The sequence below is a fragment of the Bubalus bubalis genome, chromosome 7 (genome assembly GCF_019923935.1).
Source record: "Bubalus bubalis isolate 160015118507 breed Murrah chromosome 7, NDDB_SH_1, whole genome shotgun sequence".
Classification (NCBI taxonomy): Eukaryota; Metazoa; Chordata; class Mammalia; order Artiodactyla; family Bovidae; genus Bubalus; species Bubalus bubalis.
In genome coordinates this window covers 84,335,936-84,360,204 of record NC_059163.1, presented here as the reverse complement: position 1 = coordinate 84,360,204, position 24,269 = coordinate 84,335,936, and the positions used below count along the sequence as shown (strand labels likewise).

The window sequence follows — 24,269 nt, the reverse complement described above, 5'->3', positions numbered from 1 at the left end:
AAAATATATTATTGGAACATATAAATTAGAAAAATCAAATCTTAATAACTTTATATACCAAGAAATCTGTCTTTGTTAATTGAGGGATGCCTTGGAAACCAATACTGCTTTCCAATATAATTAACATCTTTCCTAAAACAAATAATATCTTACAAAAGCACTTTCTATTTAAAATCCTCTGTGTGATAAAATGTCATTAAGAGGAATGGTTAAAGGCATAAAGTCTGCAGCAGAAAGCCTCAGGTTAAAGCCCAGCTCTTCCATTTATTTGCTATACAGCCTTGAAATAGACCCTTAATCTCTCTGTCTAGTTCCCACACCTGCAAAATAAGAATAAAATGAATAATTTAACTATTACTACCTTATATGATTGCTATGCAAATTTAATTAATCAATGCAGGTAAAAGCCTATAGAACAAAGTCTAGCAAATAGTATATAAATACATGCACAGAATACTATTTTTTAGGAAATTGTTTTTTTAAAAAATCTGTCTCCCTATATCTTCCCTCCCTTCAAATTTAACCATTTGCTTCCCAGACAGAATGTGATTTTTGGAGTCATGTATCAAAGGGCATATGAAGATAGAAGTGAGAAAAAGTAAATGAGTGGATTCGAAAGAGATTGCATGAAGCTGGACAATCAATTTAATCTCAGTTCAATGCATGAAAATGATATATTTTTTAAAAAGAATACATCATAAAATCACAGGCTATGAATTTGAACCCTTGTTTTTCTTCTTGTGCCTCTTTGAGAAATTGATTTTCCTGTGCTCAACAATAAAATGTATACAATTATACTTGCATTAAATAGCTTGAGTAAATTGCTGCAAGGATAAAATATATTGCTACTAGTGAAAAGCAGTTTATGGTGATGGTAACCCACATGCCTTTCTCTCCAGGGCTTGCTATTGGATTTCAAGTTCAAAGAGGTTCATGATTTATAGATCTGCCCACTTCACCAGGAATGACTGTTTATCTATTGTAAGGTTGTTCAGTTCAGTTCAGTTACTCAGTCCTGTCTGACTCTTTGCAACCCCATGAACTGCAACACGCCAGGCCTCCTTGTCCATCACCAACTCCTGGAGTTTACTCAAACTCATGTCCACTGAGTTGGTGATGCCATCCAACCATCTCACTCTCTGTTGTCCCCTTCTCCTCCTGCCTTCAATCTTTCCAGCATCAGGATACTTTCAAATGAACCAGTTCTTCGCATCAGGTTGCCCAAGTCTTGGAGTTTCAGCTTCAGCATCAATCCTTCCAATGAATATTCAGGACTGATTTCCTTTAGGATGAAACAGTTGGATCTCCTTGCAGTCCAAGGGACTCTTAAGAGTCTTCAACCCCACAGTTCAAAAGCGTCAATTCTTCAACACTCAGCTTTCTTTATAGTCCAAATCTCACATCCATACATGACTGCTAGAAAAACCATAGCCTTGACTAGATGGACCTTTGTTGGCAAAGTAATGCCTCTGCTTTTTAATATGCTGTCTAGGTTGGTCATAACTTTTCTTCCAAGGAGTAAGCATCTTTTAATTTCATGGCTGCAGTCACCATCTGCAGTGATTTTGGAGCCCCAAAACATAAAGTCTGTCACTCTTTCCTCTGTTGGAATATACATAATTCACTGACAATTCTATGTGGTTTATAAGAGACATATCTAAGATGGAAGGACACAGGCTAGAAGAAGGTTAAGAATCAAAAAAGTTATAACATGTAAATTCTAAGTTAAACAAAAATAAAAACTGCTTGTAGCTATATTACTATCCAATAAAATAGACTTTAAGGATAAAACAAAGTGAAGCTGACTAAAATTATGGTCATTTTATAATGACCATAATTATTTCAGAAGGAAAATATAGCAATTTTAATTTAGCTTACACTTGAGAATGTAGCTGCAAATTTTCTGTTTAAGTGCTGGTTCTGTCATTTTGAGCTTGAGAAATAAACTCTATTTCAAATAAAAAGAAAATGTAGGAAAGCTACTGATTAGCCCATAAGGCTGGCAGGAAGTTTGCAAAACTAGATACACAGAAAGAAAGACAGCAATGCTAAGTTTCAACTACTGCATCATGATTACAATGCAAGGGACAGTCAGGTTACAATGTCACGAGGACACAGTTGGAGCAGCTGACACCAACACTATGGCTAGATATAGCTGCTAACACCACTGGATTTCCTGGGCAATTCTGGAGGATCTACATGGGTGAGTTAAACCTAGACCTTTCTCATCACTTGAAAAAAAGAGCCCAAGAATCCTAATCATCAAATCTTTTCAGGCTATAAATTGATAGATATTTACAAATGTATATAAAATTTTTCTAAATGCATAGTCATTGAGAAAATTAAAAAAAATACCTACAAGTAAAAATTTGCTTTTGCAAATAACAGAACAAACATGGCCTCTACAACTACAGCACAAGGCTAAAATATTCAACTTTTCATGGAAATTGCTACCCTGATGGATTTCAACTTCTTTTTTTCATGCCTTACTTGAATGGATTCCTGACTTATTCATTCAACAGTAGGGAAGGTGGCAAAAATATCCTTAAATAATTCAAAGTGCAAAATCCAATCTCCAAAACAATTAATAGATTGTCTCAACTTTCTTCCAGTTTTACTGAGCCACTATTGATATAGAGTTCTGTGATCCTTTGGCCTAAAATAGTCACCATAGCAGAGCTTGCAATTTGACAGGACAAAAGACAAGCTGACAGCCATTCCTCAAACAATCATTGACTGCCCTTCCAGTGCTAAGCTGAATTTGACATTTTAATTTAAACGGTATTTTAACATAGATACACACACACACACACACACACACTCATGCACACACACACACACACACACACACACATTCTGCTATTACAAAATCAGTGTTATCTTACCTGAACCAAAAAGAAAAAAATCTCCTGATATCCAAAAGGCAGATTTTTTTGTAAGAAATATATTATGGTTCTATATACATGAATCCTGATAGATTTAAAATAATATAACTAGTTTACTATTGTAATGTATCTTATCACTACAGAAAATAATAATAACTAGTTAGAATCAAGAAGGAATTACTATAAGTACAGAATTCAAATTCCTGTTTCTATAATTATTTACCAACTTAAGTGAAAGGATGTATAAGTGTGCATATGCATGACTGTTATAACACATTAATGAACAGGAATCATAAATACATCAAAAAGCATTGTATTAGTTTTATTTTTAAGAAGGAAAACCTTAATTTGTTAATTAGGATTATTTAGAGAAATATAAATAGCATTATATTTGGTTTTACAGAACAACTAGCACATAAACTCTGAACAAAATATATTTAATAAGTAAAAGAAAATACAGTGTCACTATATGACCTATTCAATCAAATAAGGCAGTGACATAATCTAAAAGCATCAGATTGACTAAAATAGCAAATTTCAGTATAACCTGCACCATCTTGCCCATGAAATCAGCTGTTTGGCATCCAGAGTCAGCCAACAGCTGGTCTTGTCCCAGTTGGTTGAATCATGAATGTGGAACTGACTAAGGAATCCGAGCATCTCAGGTTTGGTATGGGGGCCTTGTGGGGAGATTTGAGGGAGGTGTATTACCAATCCCTCATGGATGTCAAGGAATTATTGTACTTCTTTTCAGTATACTGTCTTACCATATTACATTTTGTTTGGAAAATAAATAGAAAATTCCATTAATTCCAGATTAGTTACATTTTTAGAAACTATGCTAAAATTGGAGTCATTGAAGGAGAAAGACAACCAAAGCCATTAACTGTAATTTTTACTACATCTTTGCTATATGAGAACAGTTTAAAAAATAAAAAGATGCCTCTGTGAAAACAGGAAACAAAAATTTATAAAATAGATTGGGGAAGGTTACTAGAGTTTGGTATGACTTGGTTCTAACCATTGTTGAAAAAATTGTTGAAATTTTTGGCCAGCATGGAGAAACTGAGGTTGCCTTAATCATAGGACTGGATGCAGCATAATTAAGACTGGGGCTGTAATTAAGCCCATGATGAATAATTGAATGTTTGTTGAATGAGTGAATAGCCACTGGCTGACCAATTTGGATTTAGCAAGAGTTCAGGGAAGAAAAGTTGAGAGCTAAGACATTGGTAGTCTCACTGGAAATTTTTCAGTCTATCAGCACCTTTTACCAAATACAATTCTATTATTTTCTTTCCTTCCATGTTATTAATTTCAGTAAAGTTTCAGGAATACAAAAGCAACATTCAAGTATTAGTTGCATTTCTATACATTAAGCATAAACTCTCAGGAAAAAAAGAAATGAAGAAAACAATCATTTTTATAACAACTTCAAAAAGAATAAAATACTTGAGGATGAATTTAACCAAGGAAGTTAAAGACTTGTACATTGAAAACTATAAGACATTAAGGGAAGAAATTGAAGAAGACACACCTGAATGGAAAAACAGTGTGTGTTCACAGATTGCTACTGCTGTTTGTCTAAGTCATGTCTGAATCTTTTTGACTCTGTAGGCCACCAGGCTCCTCTGTCCATGGGATTTCTCAAGCAAGAATACTGGAGTGGGTTGCCATTTCCTTCTCCAGATGGTCTTCCAGATGCAGGAATCGTTTCTGCATCTCCTGCATTGGCAGGAAGTTTCTTTACTGCTGATCCAACAGGAACGGTCTGTAGTGATTTCAGTTTAGTTCAGTTCAGTGCAGTCGCTCAGTCATGTCCGACTCTTTGCGACCCCATGAATCACAGCACGCCAGGAGTCCCTGTCCATCACCAACTCCCAGAGTGCACTCAAACTCATGTCCATCGAGTCAGTGATACCATCCAGCCATCTCATCCTCTGTCGTCCCCTTCTCCTGCCTCCAATCTCTCCCAGCATCAGAGTCTTTTCCAATGAGTCAACTCTTCACATGAGGTGGCCAAAGTACTGGAGTTTCAGCTTTAGCATCATACCTTCCAAAGAAATCCCAGTACTGATCTCCTTTAGAATGGACTGGTTGGATCTCCTTGCAGTCCAAGGGACTCTCAAGAGTCTTTTCCAACACTACAGTTCAAAAGCATCAGTTTTTCGGTGCTCAGCCTTCTTCACAGTCCAACTCTCACAGCCATACATGACCACTGGAAAAACCATAGCCTTGACTAGGTGGACCTTTGTTGGCAAAGTAATATTCTGCTTTAGAATATACTATCTAGGTTGGTCATAACTTTCCTTCCAAGGAGTAAGTGTCTTTTAATTTTATGGCTGGAATCACCATCTCCTGTGATTTTGGAGCCCCAAAAAATAAAGTCTAACACGGTTTCCACTATTTTCCCATCTATTTCCCATGAAGTTATGGGACCAGATTTACAGATTTAATAAAATCCATGGCAAAATTTCAATTGCATTTTTCGAAAATGCTGGAAAAGTAATCCTCAAGAATCAAATGTAACCACAAAGATTCAAAATAGCTAAAGCAATCTTGTGAAAGAAGAAAGAAAAAGTTAGAGGCATCATACTTTTAATTTTCTATTTGTATTACAAAGCTATAGGAATCAAAACAGTATGATACTGGCATATAAAGAAACACATAGACCAATAGAACAGAATGAAGGACCCTCAAATAAACCCACACATGTTTAATCAAATGATCTTTAACAAAAGTGCCAAGAGTATAAAGTGGGCAAAAAATAACTTCTTCAATGAATACTGTTGAGATAACTGCATATTCATATACAAAAGAATGAAATTGGACCCTTATCTTACACCATATACAGAAATCAACTTAAAACCTTAAACATAAGACTTTAATTGTAAAACTCCTAGAATAAAAAAAATAATTTCTACCTCAATCTTTACAATGCATTTTTTATATGACACAAAAGCATAGGCAACTAAGAAATGAACAGTGTAATCAATAAAATTTCCTATGGAATGGGAGGAAATATTTGTAAACCATATGTCTGATAAAGGATTAATATTCAAAATATATAGGAAAATTCTATCACTCAATAACAAAAACTAAGCACATTAAAAATGTGCAACTGGAGAAATTAGAACCACAGGCTAGTGGCTGTCGGTCCTGCATCTCCTCCTACATCCATATCACTGCTGCTGCCAGGGGCGGAGGTCTCCTCCTCCAGGATGAGGCTCCCAACTTTGAGGCGAGTACTACCATCAGCCGCATCTGTTTCCATGACTATCTGGGTGACTCACAGGGAATTCTCTTCTCCCATCCTCGGGACTTTACCCCAGTGTGTACCACATAACTCGGCAGAGCAGCAAATCTGGCACCAGAATTTGCCAAGAGAAAAGTTAAGATGATTGCTCTTTCCATAGACAGCGTGGAAGACTATCTTGCATGAGGCAAGGATATCAATGCTTACAATGGTGAAGAGCCACAAAAAAGTTACCTTTTCCCATCACTGATGATAAGAATGGGGACCTAGCCAGCCAGTTGGGCATGTTGGACCCACCAGAGAATGACAAAAAGGTCATGCCTGTGACCGCTCATGTGGTGTTTACTTTTGGTCCTGATAATAAACCGAAACTGTCCATCCTCTACTCAGCTACCACTGGCAGGAACTTTGATGAGATTCTCTTTCCAGCTGAGAGCAGAGAAGAAGGAAGTCACCCCGGTTGAATGGAAGAATGGGGACAGCATGATGGTCCTTCCAACCATTCCTGAAGAGGAAGCAGAAAAACTTTTCCCTAAAGGATTATTTTCACCAAAGAGCTCCCATATGACAAGAAATACCTCTACTACACCCCCCAGCTATAGGCTCGCCATGGAGTTGGTGCTGGAGCTGCCCACTTAGCACCATAAGCCAGAGGATGGTGGGTGCTCATCATGTTTCCCCACAGCAATCCATTAAAAACATCCTGGTGTGATCACAGCCAAGGTCTTTAGGTTGCTATACTACTGGCTTATTAAATGAAAGCGGTTCTAAAAATCCCTTGGGGTCCTTTGTGCCTTCAGCAGCTTTCTCCTCTGTTCATATATCTTCACACTCTCTGCTGACTCTCTTTGAAATTTGAGACTCATTTTGAATCTCTGCAGGGTTTATGACCAAGAGGTGGCATCAGTTTATGCTCGAAAAAGCCTGCTTTGCTCCATTATAGTGTCAGCTGAAGTGCTCGTTTCACTTTTTAAAACCTGAATGGAAAAAACAGGGCAGGGGGGCGGTCTTAAGATGGCAGAGGAATAGGATGGGGAGACCACTTTCCCCCCCACAAATTCATCAAAAGAACATTTGAACGCTGAGTAAATTCCACAAAACAACTTCTGAATGCTGGCAGAGGACATCAGGCACCCATAAAAGCAGCCCATTGTCTTCGAAAGGAGGTAGGAAAAAATATAAAAGACAAAAAGAGAGACAAAAGAGGTAAGGACAGAGATCTGTCCCAGGAAGGGAGTCTTAAAAAAAGAGAGGTTTCCAAACACCAGGAAACACTTTCACTGGTGAGTCTGTGGCAAGCCTTGGAACCTCAGAGGGCAACATAACCAGGAGGAAAAATAAATAAATAATTAAAACCCACAGATTATGTGCCCAACAGTAACTCCCAGCAGAGAAGCAGTGCAGACGCCCTCATCCGCCACTAGCAAATGGGGCTGGGCAGGGAGGCAGGGGCTGAATTGCTTAGAGTAAGGACCAGGCCTGAATGCCCCAAGGGCAATCTGAGGGAACTAACTTGAGATACCAAACCAGACTGTGGGATAGCTACCCTGCGAAAAGTCCTAACCTAAGACACTGCCAGGCTCGCTCACAGAACAAATGACTGAGCAGAGCTAGCTGGCTGTGGACCAGCCCATCCGCCAGAGACAGGCAGGTGGGGGCAGCCAGAGCCGGAAGGGGGCAACCACGGCCCCAGAGAGGCATCATCTACCAAACTGCAAGCAGGCTTCATTGCTAACCAAGACTTCTTGGGATTCTGGATGGTCAACATCCACCTGAGAAGGTGTGCTGGTTGTACACCCAGAAAACCAAGCGGCAGGGACAGGGGAGGTGATAAGTCGCAGCAACCGTGCTCACCAAACACCAGTCACCTGAGCTTCTAGGACCTGGGAAGGGCACAAACGCAAGCCCAACAGAGTCTGTGCCTTTGTGGAGTACCCGAGAACTTGAATCTGAGTGTCTTAGAGCTGGGAAGTGCATACAATCCAGGGCTGGCCTCAGACAGTTCCCAGCCCAGATTGCTGTACCCAGCAAGGATCTCATTCAAATATGAAGGAGAAATCTAAAGTTTTACGACAAGCAAAAGCTGAGAGAATTCAGCACCACCAAACCAGCTCTCCAACAAATGCTAAAGGATCTTCTCTAGACAGGAAACACATAAAGGGTGTATAAACTTGAACCAAAAACAATAAAGTAAATGGCAACAGGATCATACTTATCAATAATCACCTTAAATGTAAATGGGTTGAGTGCCCCAACCAAAAGACAAAGACTGGCTGAATGGATACAAAAACAAGACCCCTATATATGTTGTCTACAAGAGACCCACCTCAAAACAGGGCACACATACAGACTGAAAGTGAAGGGCTGGAAAAAGATATTCCACACAAATAGAGACCAAAAAAAAGCAGGAGTACCAATACTCATATCAGATAAAATAGACTTTAAAACAAAGGCTGTGAAAAGAGACAAAGAAGGACACTACATAATGATCAAAGGATCAATCCAAGAAGAAGATATAACAATTATAAATGTATATGCACCCATCATAGGAGCACCTCAATATGTAAGACAAATGCTAACAAGTATGAAAGGGGAAATTAACAATAACACAATAATAGTGGGAGACTTTAATACCCCACTCACACCTATGGATAGATCAACTAAACAGAAAATTAACAAGGAAATGCAAACTTTAAATGATAAAAAAGACCAGTTAGACCTAATTGATATTTATAGGATATTTCACCCCAAAACAATGAATTTCACCTTTTTCTCAAGCACACACGGAACCTTCTTCAGGATAGATCACTTCCTGGGCCATAAATCTAGCCTTGGTAAATTCAAAAAAATTGAAATCATTCCAAGCATCTTTTTTTACCACAATGCAGTAAGATTAAATTTCAATTACAGGAGAAAAACTATTAAAAATTCCAACATGTGGAGGCTGAACAACATGCTGCTGAATAACCAGCAAATCACAGAGAAAATAAAAAAATAAATCAGAATATGCATAGAAATGAATGAAAAGGAAAACAAAACAACGCAAAACCTGTGGGACACTGTAAAAGCAGTGCTAAGGGGAAGGTTCATAGCAATACAGGCATACATCAAGAAACAAGTCAAATAAATAACCTAACTCTACACCTAAAGCAATTAGAAAAGGAAGAAATAACCCCAGGGTTAGTAGAAGGAAAGAAATCTTAAAAATTAGGGCAGAAATAAATGCAAAAGAAACAAAAGAGGCCATAGCAAAAATCAACAAAGCCAAAAGCTGGTTCTTTGAAAGGATAAATAAAATGGACAAACCATTAGCCAGACTCATCAAGAAACAAAGGGAGAAAAATCAAATCAATAAAATTAGAAATGAAAATGGAGAGATCACAACAGACAACACAGAAGTACAAAGGATCATAAGAGACTACTATCAGCAATTATATGCCAATAAAATGGACAACATGGAAGAAATGGACAAATTTTTAGAAAAGCGTAACTTTCCAAAACTGGACCAGGAAGAAATAGAAAATCTTAACAGACCTATCACAAGCACGGAAATTGAAACTGTAATCAGAAATCTTCCAGCAAACAAAACCCCAGGTCCAGATGGCTTCACAGCTCAATTCTACCAAGAATTTAGAGAAGAGCTAACACCTATCCTACTAAAACTCTTCCAGAAAATTGCAGAGGAAGGTAAACTTCCAAACTCATTCTATGAGGCCTCCATCACCGTAATACCAAAACCTGACAAAGATCCCACAAAAAAAGAAAACTACAGGCCAATATCACTGATGAACATAGATGCAAAAACCCTTAACAAAATTCTAGCAATCAGAATCCAACAACACATTAAAAAGACTATATACCATGACCAAGTGGGCTTTATCCCAGGGATGCAAGGATTCTTCAATATCTGCAGATCAATCAATGTAATACACCACATTAACAAATTGAAAAATAAAAGACATATGATTATCTCAATAGATGCCGAGAAATTCTTTGGCAAAATTCAACATCAGTTTATGATAAAAACCCCCTAGGAAGCAGAAATAGAAGGACCATACCTCAACATAATAAAAGCTATGTATGACAAACCCACAGCAAACATTATCCTCAATGGTGAAAAATCAAAAGCATTTCCCCTAAAGTCAGGAACAAGACAAGGGTGCCCACTCTCACTACTACTATTCAACATAGTTTTGGAAGTTTTGGCCATAGTAATCAGAGCAGAAAAAGAAATAAAAGGAATCCAAATTGGGAAAGAAGTAAAACTCTCATTGTTTGCAGATGACATTATCCTCTACATAGAAAACCTAAAGACTCCACCAGAAAATTGCTAGAGCTAATCAATGAATATAGTACAGTTGCAGGATATAAAATCAACACACAGAAATCCCTTGCATTCCTATACACTAATAATGAGAAAATAGAAAGAAAAATTAAGGAAACAATTCCATTCACCATTGCAATGAAAAGAATAAAATACTTAGGAATATATCTATCTAAAGAAACAAAAGACCTATATATAGAAAACTATAAAACACTGATGAAAGAAATCAAAGAGGACACTAATAGATGGAGAAATATACCATGTTCATGGATGGGAAGAATCAATATAGTGAAAGTGAGTATACTACCCAAAGCAATCTATAGATTCAATGCAATCCCTATCAAGCTACCAATGGTATTCTTCACAGAGCTAGAACAAATAATTTCACAGTTTGTATGGAAATACAAAAAACCTCGAATAGCCAAAGCAATCTTGATAAAGAATAATGGAACTGGAGGAATCAACCTGCCTGACTTCAGGCTCTACTACAAAGCCACAGTCATCAAGACAGTATGGTACTGGCACAAAGACAGAAATATAGATCAAGGGAACAAAATAAAAAGCCCAGAGATAAATCCACGCACCTATGGACACTTTATCTTTGACAAAGGAGCCAAGAATATACAATGGAGAAAAGACAATCTTTTTAACAAGTGGTGCTGGGAAAACTGGTCAACCACTTTTAAAAGAGTGAAACTAGAGCACTTTCTAACACCATACATAAAAATAAACTCAAAATGGATTAAAGATCTAAATGTAAGAACAGAAACTATAAATCTCCTAGAGGAGAACATAGGCAAAACACTCTCTGACATAAATCACAGCACGATCTTCTATGACCCACCTCCCAGAATATTAGAAATCAAAGCAAAAATAAACAAATGGGACCTAATTAAACTTAAAAGCTTCTGCACTACAAAGGAAACTATAAGCAAGGTGAAAAGACAGCCTTCAGAATGGGAGAAAATAATAGCAAATGAAGCAACTGAATAATAATTAATCTCAAAAATATACAAGGAACCCCTGCAGCTCAATTCCAGAAAAATAAACAACCCAATCAGAAAATGGGCCAAAGAACTAAACAGACATTTCTCCAAAGAAGACATACAGATGGCTAACAAACATATGAAAAGATGTTCAACATCACTCATTATCAGAGAAATGCAAATCAAAACCACAATGAGGTACCATCTCATGTCAGTCAGAATGGCTGTGATCCAAAAGTCCACAAGCAATAAATTCTGGAAAGGGTGTAGAGAAAAGGGAACCCTCTTACACGGTTGATGGGAATGCAAACTAGTACAGCCACTATGGAGAACAGTGTGGAGATTCCTTAAAAAACTGGAAATAGAACTGCCTTATGACCCAGCAATCCCACTACTGGGCATAAACACTGAGGAAACCGGAATTGAAAGAGACATGTGTACCCCAATGTTTATCGCACCACTGTTTTTAATAGCCAGAACATGGAAGCAACCTAGATGTCCATCAGCAGACAAATGAATAAGAAAGCTGTGGTACATGTACACAATAGAGTATTACTCAGCCATTAAAAATAATACATTTGAGTCAGTTCTAATGAAGTGGATGAAACTGGAGCCTATTATACAGAGTGAAGTAAGCCAGAAAGAAAAACACCAATACAGTATACTAACCATATATATTCAATTTAGAAAGATGGTAATGATTAACCCTGTATGTGAGAAAGTAAAAGAGACACAGATGTATAGAACAGTCTTTTGGACTCTGTGAGAGAGGGCAAGGATGGGATGATTTGGGAGAATGAAACATGAAATATACATTGAAACATGTATATTATCATATGTAAAACGAATCGCCAGTCCAGGTTTGATGCATGATACAGGATGCTCAGGGCTGGCGCACTGGGATGACTCAGAGGGATGGTATGGGGAGGGAGGTGAAGGGGGTTCAGGATGGGGAACACATGTACACCTGTGGTGGATTCATGTCGATGTATGGCAAAACAAATACAATATTGTAAAGTAATTAGCCTCCGATTAAAATAAATAAATTTATACAAAAAATAATAATAAGTAAAAAAACCCTGAATGAACATTTGGGCCAACCCAATAGAATGACTATCAGGGGTTTGTTTTTGGGGGGGTGTGTGTGTGTGTTTTTAAGCTATTCTAATCAAATCCTCTGTTACCATTTTTGGGAAGGAATACAACTTGGGGTTCAACTTCCTCTGTACATATCTTCATGTGTAACCTAAGAACTTAAGAGTAATCCAGAAGTTCTTCAGTATTCCATGTTTTGATCACAACTGGGGGGAAATTTTTTTTTTTCAATTCAGTACTTTTCTAGTAGATAAATGAAAGATGAGCCTTGGGAGAGAACCTTTAAATGTTTTGCTATCGAGAAAATTTTTCAGTAAATTTCTACTGAAAGCAAGAAGCTACAGAGAAGGTTCCACTGGCCTGCCAGGGAGGAGTAGCAGAAGGCATGAGCAACATGACCATGCCAAGTGCCTTTCCAACAATTTCTGGATGTCAGTCTGCTCTGTGATAACGTGCATATGGAAGGGCCCACCATGGGAAGAGGGGAGAGGAGGATGGAAAATGTTTTATTATAGCTGTGTTCTTGCAGTGGGAGAGGGAGATGTTTTTCTGAATTTTGCTTCTTAGGGATCAGCAAATAAATCCTTTGTCAAAAACATGGGGAAAAAAATGAGCAACTGAATAGACATTTCCTCAAAGAAGACATGTGCTCTTTGGTGAACATGTGCCCACCATTACTAATCAACAAAGAAATACAAACCAAAACAACTGAGATATCACCTCAGGTCATCTTAGAATGGCTATTACTAAAAGGTCAAAAAGATAAAAAATGTTGGTGAGAAAGTGGAGCATAGGAAACTCTGGTATACAGTTGGCAAGATATAAATTGGTACAGCCATTCTGGAACACAGTATGGAAGGTTCTCAAAAAAAAAAAACAAAAATAGCAGTACTGTGTGATCCAGCAATCTCCTTTCTGGGTATATAACCAAAGGAATTGTCATCAGGATCTCAAAAGATACACTCTTGTGTTCACTGCACCATTAGTTATCACAATAGTCAAAATATAGAAATAAACTAAATGTCTATCAATGGATGAATGAATGAATAAAGAAAATTTAATGTACATGTACAAGGGAGTATCACTAAAACTTAAAAAAAAAGAAGGAAATCATGCAATTTACAACAGTATACTAGGTGAAAAATAAACCAGACACAAAGACAAATACTGCATCATCTCATTTCTGTGTGGAATCTAAGGTGGTAATATACAGAAGCAGTGAGTAGAATATTTGTTTCCAGGGGGCTCACAAAGACAGAAATGAGGTAATGGTCAGAGGGTACAAACTTTCAGTTATGCAGGATAAATAAATTCTCAAGATCTGCTATACAGCTTGGTGCTTATAGCTAAATGCTGTTTTGTATATTTAAAATTTGTTGAGGCAATCGTGTCTTGCCACACATAAAAAATATTAATAAAAGAAACTTTGTGAGGTTCTGAATATGTTTATGACCTTGATTGAATTGAAGGGTAGCAGAATATGCTGTCCAAATTTTGACTGTAGGTATTTAGAACATGCCAAGCCCAAATATGCTGCTTTGGTATATTGATTATTTTGATCTTTATGTATTTAAAAAACACCTAATTCAGGGAAAAGCTTTCTCTGAACTCTCTGTATCTGCCTAAAGACAGATCCTTTAAAATAACTCAGCTGTCATAAATCTCCTTTCTGGGAGTTTCATCAACCAGGGAAGATTGACTCATTACAGGAAGGAGACTAGCCATGGATACCACAGCCAGACAAACTTTGTCACAAACCATCATACTTCCCATCTATTATTCTGAATATCCATTCATCTTTCCAAAAAAATTCTTTTACTCTCTTCTAAGATGCCTCATCTTTTGTCCCCTTTCCCTATGAAAATAGTATATAATCCTGAATTCTAAGTCACCACTTTGAATTACTCATTTTCCCCTGGATATCTCCCAAAATGCATATGGCATACATGTTAATAAACTACTGTTTGCTTTTCCCTTGTTAATCTCTTTTATTATAGAGATATCTGATAAGAATTCAGAGGGTAGAAGGAAAATTATTTTTCATCCTCTGTAGTGGTGATGGTTTCATAGTAGTTAATATGTGTGCATGCATAGTGGTTAACTCGTGTCTGACTCTTTGCGACTGCATAGACCATAACCCACCAGGCTCCTCTGTCCATGGGATTTCCCCAATAAGAATACTGGAGTGGGTAGCCATTCTCTTCTACAGAGGATCTTCCCAACCCAGTGATCAAACCCATGTCTCCTGCATTGGAAGGCAGATTCTTTACCACTGAGCCACCTGGGAAGCCCTCATAGATATACACAAACTCAGCAATGTCTATACATTAAATTTGTATAGCTTTTTTCATATCAATCATACTTCAGTATTTTTTAAAGTTCAGATCAGTATAATTGGTTTTAAGAGCTTTCACATGTATATGACCTTAAACGTATTCCCCAGTTAGAGAAAAATTATTACCTTTTGGTTGAGAGGTAAGTTTTAAATTTGTTTTATGAATAAAAGAAAAAATAGAGAGCTACACATACTCATGCTCCATTTCTGAAAACAGGCCTATCTGAATGATGCAAAGTTATCATTTCTTTGCTCTCTGAGGACAACAGTTTGAAGGCCAAGATCAAACCTTAATCATCAATATAATCCCCCCTCAAGAGTGCTCATTTATAATTTATGGCATAGTATTTTCCCTCAAGTAATTGTTCTGTAAATATTTGCAAATAAATTATTAAAATTTAAAGTCAAGAAGAAGAAGAAAATGATGAGTGATACCTTGAGTAGAATGTCAAAATAGGTAAATAGCAAAACTTAAATAAAAGACAGCCACTCACAGATTTGCCCAGGTTGTCCATAGAAGTGAGAACAGATGAATACAATTTTTTTTTCTTTTTTTTTCAATGAAAAGGAGCTCAAGAATAGGTCTTCTTTTTATGGTAGCATGTAAACTCACAAACTCACATACTCCTCTGCATGTTTAAATTGTACACTTATTGTTTCTCATGTGACAGAATCATTCCACATGTATTAATTTGATCCTTGTAATTAATTTCTATAGGAGAGAGAGCCTACCCCTTATATAATCACATCCTACTAAACAATCCATTTCTTCAAAGAAGTTTGTTTTTCATTCCAAATCAATTTGCTCCCTCCCTTCATTTGATATCATTTCTCAGTACTTTCCTAGTCAAGTCACAAAATCACTGGGGCTTCCCTGGTGGCTCAGACAGTAAAGAATCTGCCTACAACGCAGGAGACCCAGGTTCAATCCTTGGGCCAAGAAGATCCCCTGGAGAATGGAATGGCAAAGCCTCACCCCAGTATTCTTACCTGGATAATTCCATGGATAGAGGAGCCTGGTGAGGGTCACAAAGTATTGGACATGAATGGGTGATTAACATTTCATTTGACATTACCATATATTACAGAGAATTTAATTATAGCAATTTTAACATTTTGTTTAACTTAGTTTTTTTAAATATAAATTTATTTATTTTATTTGGAGGTTGATTACTTTACAATATTGTATTGGTTTTGCCATACATCAACATGAATCCGCCACGGGTATACACATGTTCCCCATCCTGAACCCCCCTCCCACTTCCCTCCCCATACCATTCCTTTAACTTAGTTTTCAACTACATATTTTTTAACTATTTATTCCTTGGATACAAAGATAAGCCTTGAAAGCATTTATATTAACATTATAGTTCATTGCATGTTGAATGAATGATGAGATTTTGTTGAATAAATGAATGGGGAAATTCTTTTTTCTATTTTAAGTTTAGGGTAAAAATTTTAGCCTATAGTTAGAAGAACAGATGTGAAAATCAAAAAATAAGGTGGCTTAGGTAGAATGTTCTAGTTTCATAAACTAAATTGAGAAATATATCAGATCAGATCAGATCAGTTGCTCCATCGTGTCTGACTCTTTGTGACCCCATGAATCGCAGCATGCCAGGCCTCCCTGTCCATCACCAACTCCTGGAGTTCACTCAGGCTCATGTCCATCGAGTCAGTGATGCCATCCAGACATCTCATCCTCTGTTGTCCCCTTCTCCTCCTGCCCCCAATCCCTCCCAGCATCAGAGTCTTTTCCAATGAGTCAACTCTTCGCATGAGGTGGCCAAAGTACTGGAGTTTCAGCTTTAGCATCATTCCTTCCAAAGCAATCTCAGGGCTGATCTCCTTCAGAATGGACTGGTTGGATCTCCTTGCAGTCCAAGGGACTCTCAAGAGTCTTCTCCAACACCACAGTTCAAAAGTATCAATTCTTCGGTGCTCAGCCTTCACAGTCCAACTCTCACATCCATACATGACCACAGGAAAAACCATAGACTTGACTAGACGAACCTTTTTTGGCAAAGTAATGTCTTTGCTTTTGAATAGGCTATCTATGTTGGTCATAACTTTCCTTCCAAGGAGTAAGCATCTTTCAATTTCATGGCTTCAGTCACCGTCTGCGGTGATTTTGAAGCCCAGAAAAATGAAGTCTGACACTGTTTCCACTGTTTCCCCATCTACTTCCCATAGACAATGATTAATTTAGACAACTGTAACAAAGAATATGTGTTATCACTCCTAGTGTGTGTTACACAACATGCTTCCTCTATTAATAGTTCTTTACAGACCCCATGAAATCTTAGCCTTCAGTAGAATTCAAGAAATATTTTGCTTTATACCGGTAGGTGAAAAGAGATTTGGATAGAAGAAAGCATTTGAGGAAAAAGGAGAAAAAAGACGGTAGTGTGTCTCTTTTCTTTATTTCACATGGATCATATTTGAGCATCTTGGATTGAGGAAGGAGGGCCCCAAACTTTTAGAGTTATAGAAATACTCTGAGTCTCTGAAAGTGTTAATCACCCAGTCATGTCCAATTCTGTGACCCCATGAATTGTAGCTCACCAGGCTCCCCTGTCCATGGAATTCTCCAGGCAAGAGAATGGAGTGAGTAGCCAGTCTCTTCTCCAGGTGATCTTCCCAACCCGTGGTTCAAACCTGGGTCTCCTACATTGCAGGCATATTCTCTTTACCACCTGAGCCACCAGGGAAGTAGTATTTAAATAATGCCATGTGTCATCAGGTGGGCAAGAAGCCCTTTTCCTCCATTGAAAACTTTGCATCATTCTGACCCTCCAAGGAAGAAAGGTCCTCAAAAAATTGGGAGACAGCTCCCCTGCTGGCATTTTCAGGATAGCAAGCTGCTATGTGGCAAAGCTTTCCATAAGCCAGGGAAGCAGGTGTGGGCAAGTGGAAGCTGAAGTAAGAGAGTCATACCAGAGTAACACAACAAGAATACTGAAGCTTATAAATTCACAAGTGGGTATATGTGAAGAATTTGTCTTATAGGACACTGAAATGGAGAGCTTGCCCACACCATCATATAGGTCAGGACCATCAAACCAAGAGTCATTTGAGTGGACAAGAGATGGAATTGCCAAGCAATTTTGAGCATTCAGCTGAAATTGGAAACCGTAAATCTACCCCATCTGACAAAGTTATGTAGTTTGTTTTTTTTTTTTTTTCCAGCAAAGCTCAGAAGTGGAGAAAAGTTTTTGATTAGAGAGATCCAGTTTGGGAGTGTGTTTATATGAAAGCAGCAAAGCAGGAGAAGGGAACTGAAGAGAAGCATGATCTGAATGTCCAATAGTGATGATGCATTTTGTTTGGAAAATAAAATCAAGAAGCAAATTATAATCTAAAAATATATGAAGAGATTTAAACACTGAAATGGATGAAAAAATATATTTAGTGGAGACAAGTTTGCTATCAGATAGAGGGATTTGAAATTAATGATATAGAATATAGTTCAGTTCACGGAAATAATAAATCCTGACTGTGGCCTCAGGTGTTTACTGAAGAAATATAAAGTGAAAGTTATTGCTATAGAAGAGATTAAGAAACTGTGAAAACAATTGAAGTTATCCAGGATAAGGCAAGAATGGGAATAAAATAAAACAAAGTGAGTCAGATGTATGTTCTTTCCAGAAGGCATAAATTTGTCCACATTTTTAAAAAATGTATTGATGAAGAAAAATTAACCCTGTTTCAAATAATTCAAAAATACCATTCATTAAACCATTCCCATTCAATGAAACATTTTTTTATTTACAGAATGGTACTATTGGGTATATGTGCTTCCCAGGTGGTGCCATGGTAAAGAACCTGCCTGTCAATGCAGGAGACGTTAGAGATGTGTGTTCTATCCCTGGGTCAGGAAGATCTTCTGGATAAAGGAATGGTAACCCACTCCAATAGTCTCCCCCCCCCCCAATATTCTTGCCTAGAGAATCCCATGGACAGAAGAGCCTGGTGGGCTATAGTCCATAGGGTCACATAGAGTTTGAAATGACTGAAGCAACTTAGCATGTACACACACACACACACACACACACACACACTATTGGGTACATAGTAGACCACCTTCAGGGCAACACAGATATCTGGGATCCTTTCTAGTCCTTTAACTATTGACAGGATTTTGCTGCATCTGACTGGCAGATGGGGGAAGAAAAAGAGTGAAGAGGTTAGGTTGAGATGGAGGTGGTATATTTCACGTCCGTCTACTTCTCTGGCTGGAATTCAGTTGGTTCTATGTAATTTCAAGAGAGTTGGGAAACTTAACATGGTTGTATACTGGAAAGAAAACAATCTTATGTGTCTCCTTTACTGTCAGTACTTCATTTTTGGTTGTCAAATATGTGGGGTTTTTTCCTCACACCAAGGAATTCTGAGACCACTGTTCTTGCCCTACAGTTCAGTTCAGATCTGACACTATCTGCCTGGAGTTAGCATTGCCTGCAGGTTAAGGATTCAATCAACCTCATCACTCCATTTCAGAACTCATTTTCTAGACCAGGTTGTTACATTTGTTTCTGAGCGGCAGGTTGTCAATTGGAGGACCCTCTCCTTAGGTTCCATTTCTTTGCTAGAAGGTCTTGCAGAACCCAGTATTTACTAGAAAGAGTTCACTTACTAAGTAACTGGCTTAGAATAAAGTGTTAAATGCAAGACCAGCCAGGAGGAAGAGTAGCGTAGAGTAAGGTATGTGGAAATGGGCTCTGAGTGCCCATACCCTCTCCCAGTACCTTCATATGGAGCTTCCATCCATCCTGTTGAGTTTTTATGAATACTTCAATAGCTGCAATTGATTAAATCATTGCTTATCAGTGACTGAACTCAATATCAAGCTCCTCTGCTCTTCCCAAAGATGAAGGTAGCAGTGGTACTGAAACTTTCAACCCTCTAATCATGTGGTTGGTTTCGCTTGCAACTAGCCCTTATCCTTAGGGACATTCCAAAAGTCATTTCATTAATAAACTCAGATATGGTTAATGGAACTTGTTATGTATAATGAAAGATGATTATTATAATTATCAACAGTTATTCAAGTTTATAAAATAAAGTCAACTCAAGTTTTTATTTTTAATAACTATAAACCAGGCACAATTATTATTATTAAGAAGTTTATTTTTTGGTGATTATTTTTATTTTAATTAAAGTAGATTTACAATGTATTAATTTCTGCTTATAGCAAAGTGATTCAGTTATACATGTATATACATTCTTTTACATTATGATCTGTCACAGGATACTGAATATGATTCTCTGAGCTATACAGTAGGACCTTGTTGCCTATCTATCCCATATATTTAATAGCTTATATGTGATAATCCCAACCTCCCACTCCATCCCTCTGCCCCACTATAACCCTTGACAGCCACAGTTCTGTTCTTTATGTCCATGAGCCTGTTTCTGTTTTGTAGACAGGTTCATTTGTGTAGGTTTACTGGGGCTTCCCTGGTGTCTCAGTCAGTAAAGAATCCACCTGCAATGCAAGAGACGTGGGTCTGGAAGAACCCCTGGAGTAGGAAATGGCAACCCCCTCCAGTATTCTTGCCTGAGAAATCCAATGGACAGAGGAGTCTGGCAGGCTACAGTTCACAGGGTCACAAAAGAGTTGGACACGTCTTATCAATGAAACAGCAAACCTGTATTCTGTCACCTTCCTATAATCACTTATTTTTTTAATTAAATTTATTTATTTTAATTGGAGGTTAATTACTTTACAATATTGTATTGGGTTTGCCATACATCACACGAATCCACCACGGGTGTACATGTGTTATTAATTCCTGTATTTTTTTTTTTTGGTTGCTGTTATTGATTCTGTAGAATTTTATACATAGATAACCATGACCCCTGAGAACAAAGACAATTTTATTTCTTCCTTCCTGATGTATATATCTTTTATTTCCTTTTATTATATTATGTTTCTATTGTGAGAAGGATTTTTTTTTCAGTTTTTCTTCATGGCTTATCAGGTTAAATTGCATTCAGATTACTTGTTTTAGAGTTAAATACAAATCTTTAGCAACTTAAAAAAATCTTTAATTGACTAAGTTATCTGGATTAGCTGAGTCAGAGGCTCATGTGTCATGTCTGGTTATGGCATTGTGGGATTGCTGTAGAGACCGTTCCTGCTGTGGACTCCACTCACAAGTGGAAGTGGTTTGGCTTACCTGGTAAATGGATCAGTGTAGTGCACTCAGATAGGGCCTATTTTTGTCTTTCAAATCTAAGCATTTTCATCAAAACTTTGCAGCAGCTTATTTTGTCTCATCATGCTTTAGACTCCTGGAACTCCCAAAACTTCACTGAGGTAACAGGCCTCTGAATGTTTTGCCTGTATCTCATACATGCTAGTCATAAGAAAGCATTTAAAATGCTTGCAAAACTTTACCCATCAGGTCCAATTATCTTAATGTCATCAGTGTTATAGGCAAGGCTGATGTTGTGAAGTGCTAGTGTGATGTTTTGTGGAACATCATGATAGTTAAGATCTTTGTAGCTCTTCGTGTGACATAAAGCAGGACTGACCATGGAGATGGGCTACTATTTGCCAAGTAGAAGTAAATGAATTCTACTAGGGCTTCATATAAAGAGAAACTACTTACCAGTTCCATATTGAATACCAGTTGTGAGAGTCTTTGTTGAATTGCTTTCTAGAACTGCAGCTGTAACTGAGTCACCATGTGAATAAGTTGCATAGCTCATAGATACTTTTCAAAACCAGCCTTCTTTCTAGACAGGCCAAAAACACATTAAATGGGGATGTGATAGTCATGACCAGCCCTGAATCTTTAAAGTCTCTGATAGCATGAATCTCTGTAATACCCTGAGGAATGAATTATTGTACTAATAGAGTGATAGAATCAAGACAAAGCTCCATTTAATCCCTTGACACCACCACCTTTATGGTAGAAAGTGAAGAAGAATTAAAGTGCTTCTTGATGAAAGTGAAAGAGGAGACTGAAAAAGCTGGCTTAAAACTCAATATTCAGAAAACTAAGATCATGGCATCCGATCCCATCACTTCATGGCAAATAGATTGCGAAATAATGGAAACAATGAGAGACTTTATTTTTTTGTGCTTCAAAATCACTGCAGATGGTGACTGCAGCCATGACATTAAAAGATGTTTGCTCCTTGGAAGAAAAGTTATGACCAACCTAGACAGCATATTAAAAAGCAGAGACATTACTTTGCTAACAAAGGTCCATCTAGTCAAGGCTATGGTTTTTCCAGTGGTCATGTATGGATGTGAGAGTTGGACTATAAAGCAAGCTGAGTGCAAAAGAACTGATGCTTTTGAATTGTGATATTGGAGAAGACTCTTGAGATTCCCTTGGACAGGAAGGAGATCCAACCAGTCCATCCTAAAGGAAATTCAGTCCTGAATATTCATTGGAAGGACAGATGTTGAAGCTGAAACTCCAATACTTTGGCCACCTGATGTGAAGAATGGGCTCGTATGAAAAGACCCTGATGCTGGGAAAGATTGAAGGAGGGAGGAGAAGGGGACGACAGAGGATGAGATGGTTGGATGGCATCTCTGACTCGATGGACATGAGTCTGAGTAAACTCTGGGAGTTGGTGATGGACAGGGAGGCCTGGTGTGCTGCAGTCCATTGGGTCGCAAAGAATTTGACACAACTGAGCGACTGAACTTAACTGAATCCCTTGACCGTTAAACTCCTATATGACTGGTTGACTATTTTGGCATTTTGATTTTGTAGAATTAGTTTCATTTCAGGGCTAATGTCAAGTAATCAATAAATTTATGATTATTTTACTCTCTTCTTTGCTAAGACACCCAGGTGAATGATTTCAAGTTCCTTTAGAAAAGGCTAGGAAAAATTTACAGTGTAACTTTTCACCTGGGTAGCAGAACATTTTCTCAAGCAAAAAGGGGGCTCGTTTCTTATTCAAAAAGCTCTGAGTTTGTGAACTGTTTCATATCTAGAAACTTTTTGAGGAGCAATTTTTAATTGCAATTGAAGAATTCAAAGTTTTGTTCAAAAGAGCTAAACCTTTTCTGCTTATACAAGCCAAGTAAGATTTCAGTACACTTCCCATCTATTTCAGGTCTTTAGATGCTATATATATGTTGCTAAGTTGCTTCAGTCATGTCTGACAATTTGCGACTCCATGGACTGTAGCCTGCCAGGCTCCTCTATCCATGGGATTCTCCAGGCAAGAATACTGGAGTGGGCTGCCATTTCCTTCTCCACTACTATATACAAACCAATGACAAATGTATCTGAGAATAAAAACATTCTGATCATGACTCTGAATATTTTTCAATTATGGTAAATATGTTCCCCTGACTCTAGCATTCAAGTGCCACCACTTGACCCACCCATCCCAGGATTCTGCCCTCATTGAATACAAATTTAATGACAGCAATTCTCACAGTCATCTTTTTATTACAAAGATATTCTCACAGAGCTTTCAGGGATGTTAGTATCCCCCTCACTAATGTATTTTTTGCAGTTTTGCGGGTATGCCAGTGTCTATAGTAAGCATATATGTGAGAAGCTCTTATATAAGAATTCAGTTCTGATTCTCCATCTATTGATATCTTTAGTTATTGTCCCTTGCAACATAAAAATAAAGTTTGATATTTCATTTTTATTCTGTCATCTACCTTTGCATCCAGATTTCATTCAGCCAAATAAACAGGCATTCTCAGCTTGTTTTAAGCTGACACATTGAATACAGAATCTCTGCTGAGTGTACCATGGGTACATAGAGAACAAGCTTTTCCCAATTCAGTGTTTCTATTCTATCCTGATCCAATTCCCATGGGGCCTTTTCCACACATGCTCTCTAGCCTTTGTTGATAGTAAACTACTAACATCTTAGAATTATTTAGGTATGTCTGGCACCTCTCAAGGCCAGACTATTCACTTGACCTCTTGTAGTGTGCAGGTCTTACTTCTGGCTTAGAAGCCATGAGAAGAGGTGTAAGTGGGTTCTGAAGAGCAATCTCATGCATGAAAACTACTTTAGAAGTGGAAAGTGAGTTAAGAGAAAATCAGCCACCTGAGACAGGGGGAAAAGGCCTATTTCTACTGACAGAGAGAGCTCATAGAATTTAAACATTCAAGGGTCTAAGCTTAATTTTCATTTTTTTTCCCCAATAAACATGTCAGAGTGAAGTGTCTCTGATGATGCAGGGATGGATTAGAATGCTGTTGACTATGTAGCAGGAATGTAATGGGAGGTGAAACATCTGTCATGGAACTTGCTTATGCTGCTATTACCTGCTTGAGTTCAAAATTATGTGTACATTTTCCTTAGCGATTATTTTAAGCTTATTATTTCTTGACTTAGTGAATCAGCTTGCTGCTGCTGTTAAGTCACTTCAGTCGTGTCCGACTCT

At 37.7% G+C, this 24,269-nt stretch overlaps 1 pseudogene; it reads left to right on the top strand.

The window, feature by feature from the left end:
- The first annotated feature begins 3,512 nt into the window (after positions 1-3,512).
- LOC102412378 lies at positions 3,513-6,743 on the top strand (annotated as a pseudogene).
- The last annotated feature ends 17,526 nt before the right edge of the window (positions 6,744-24,269 follow it).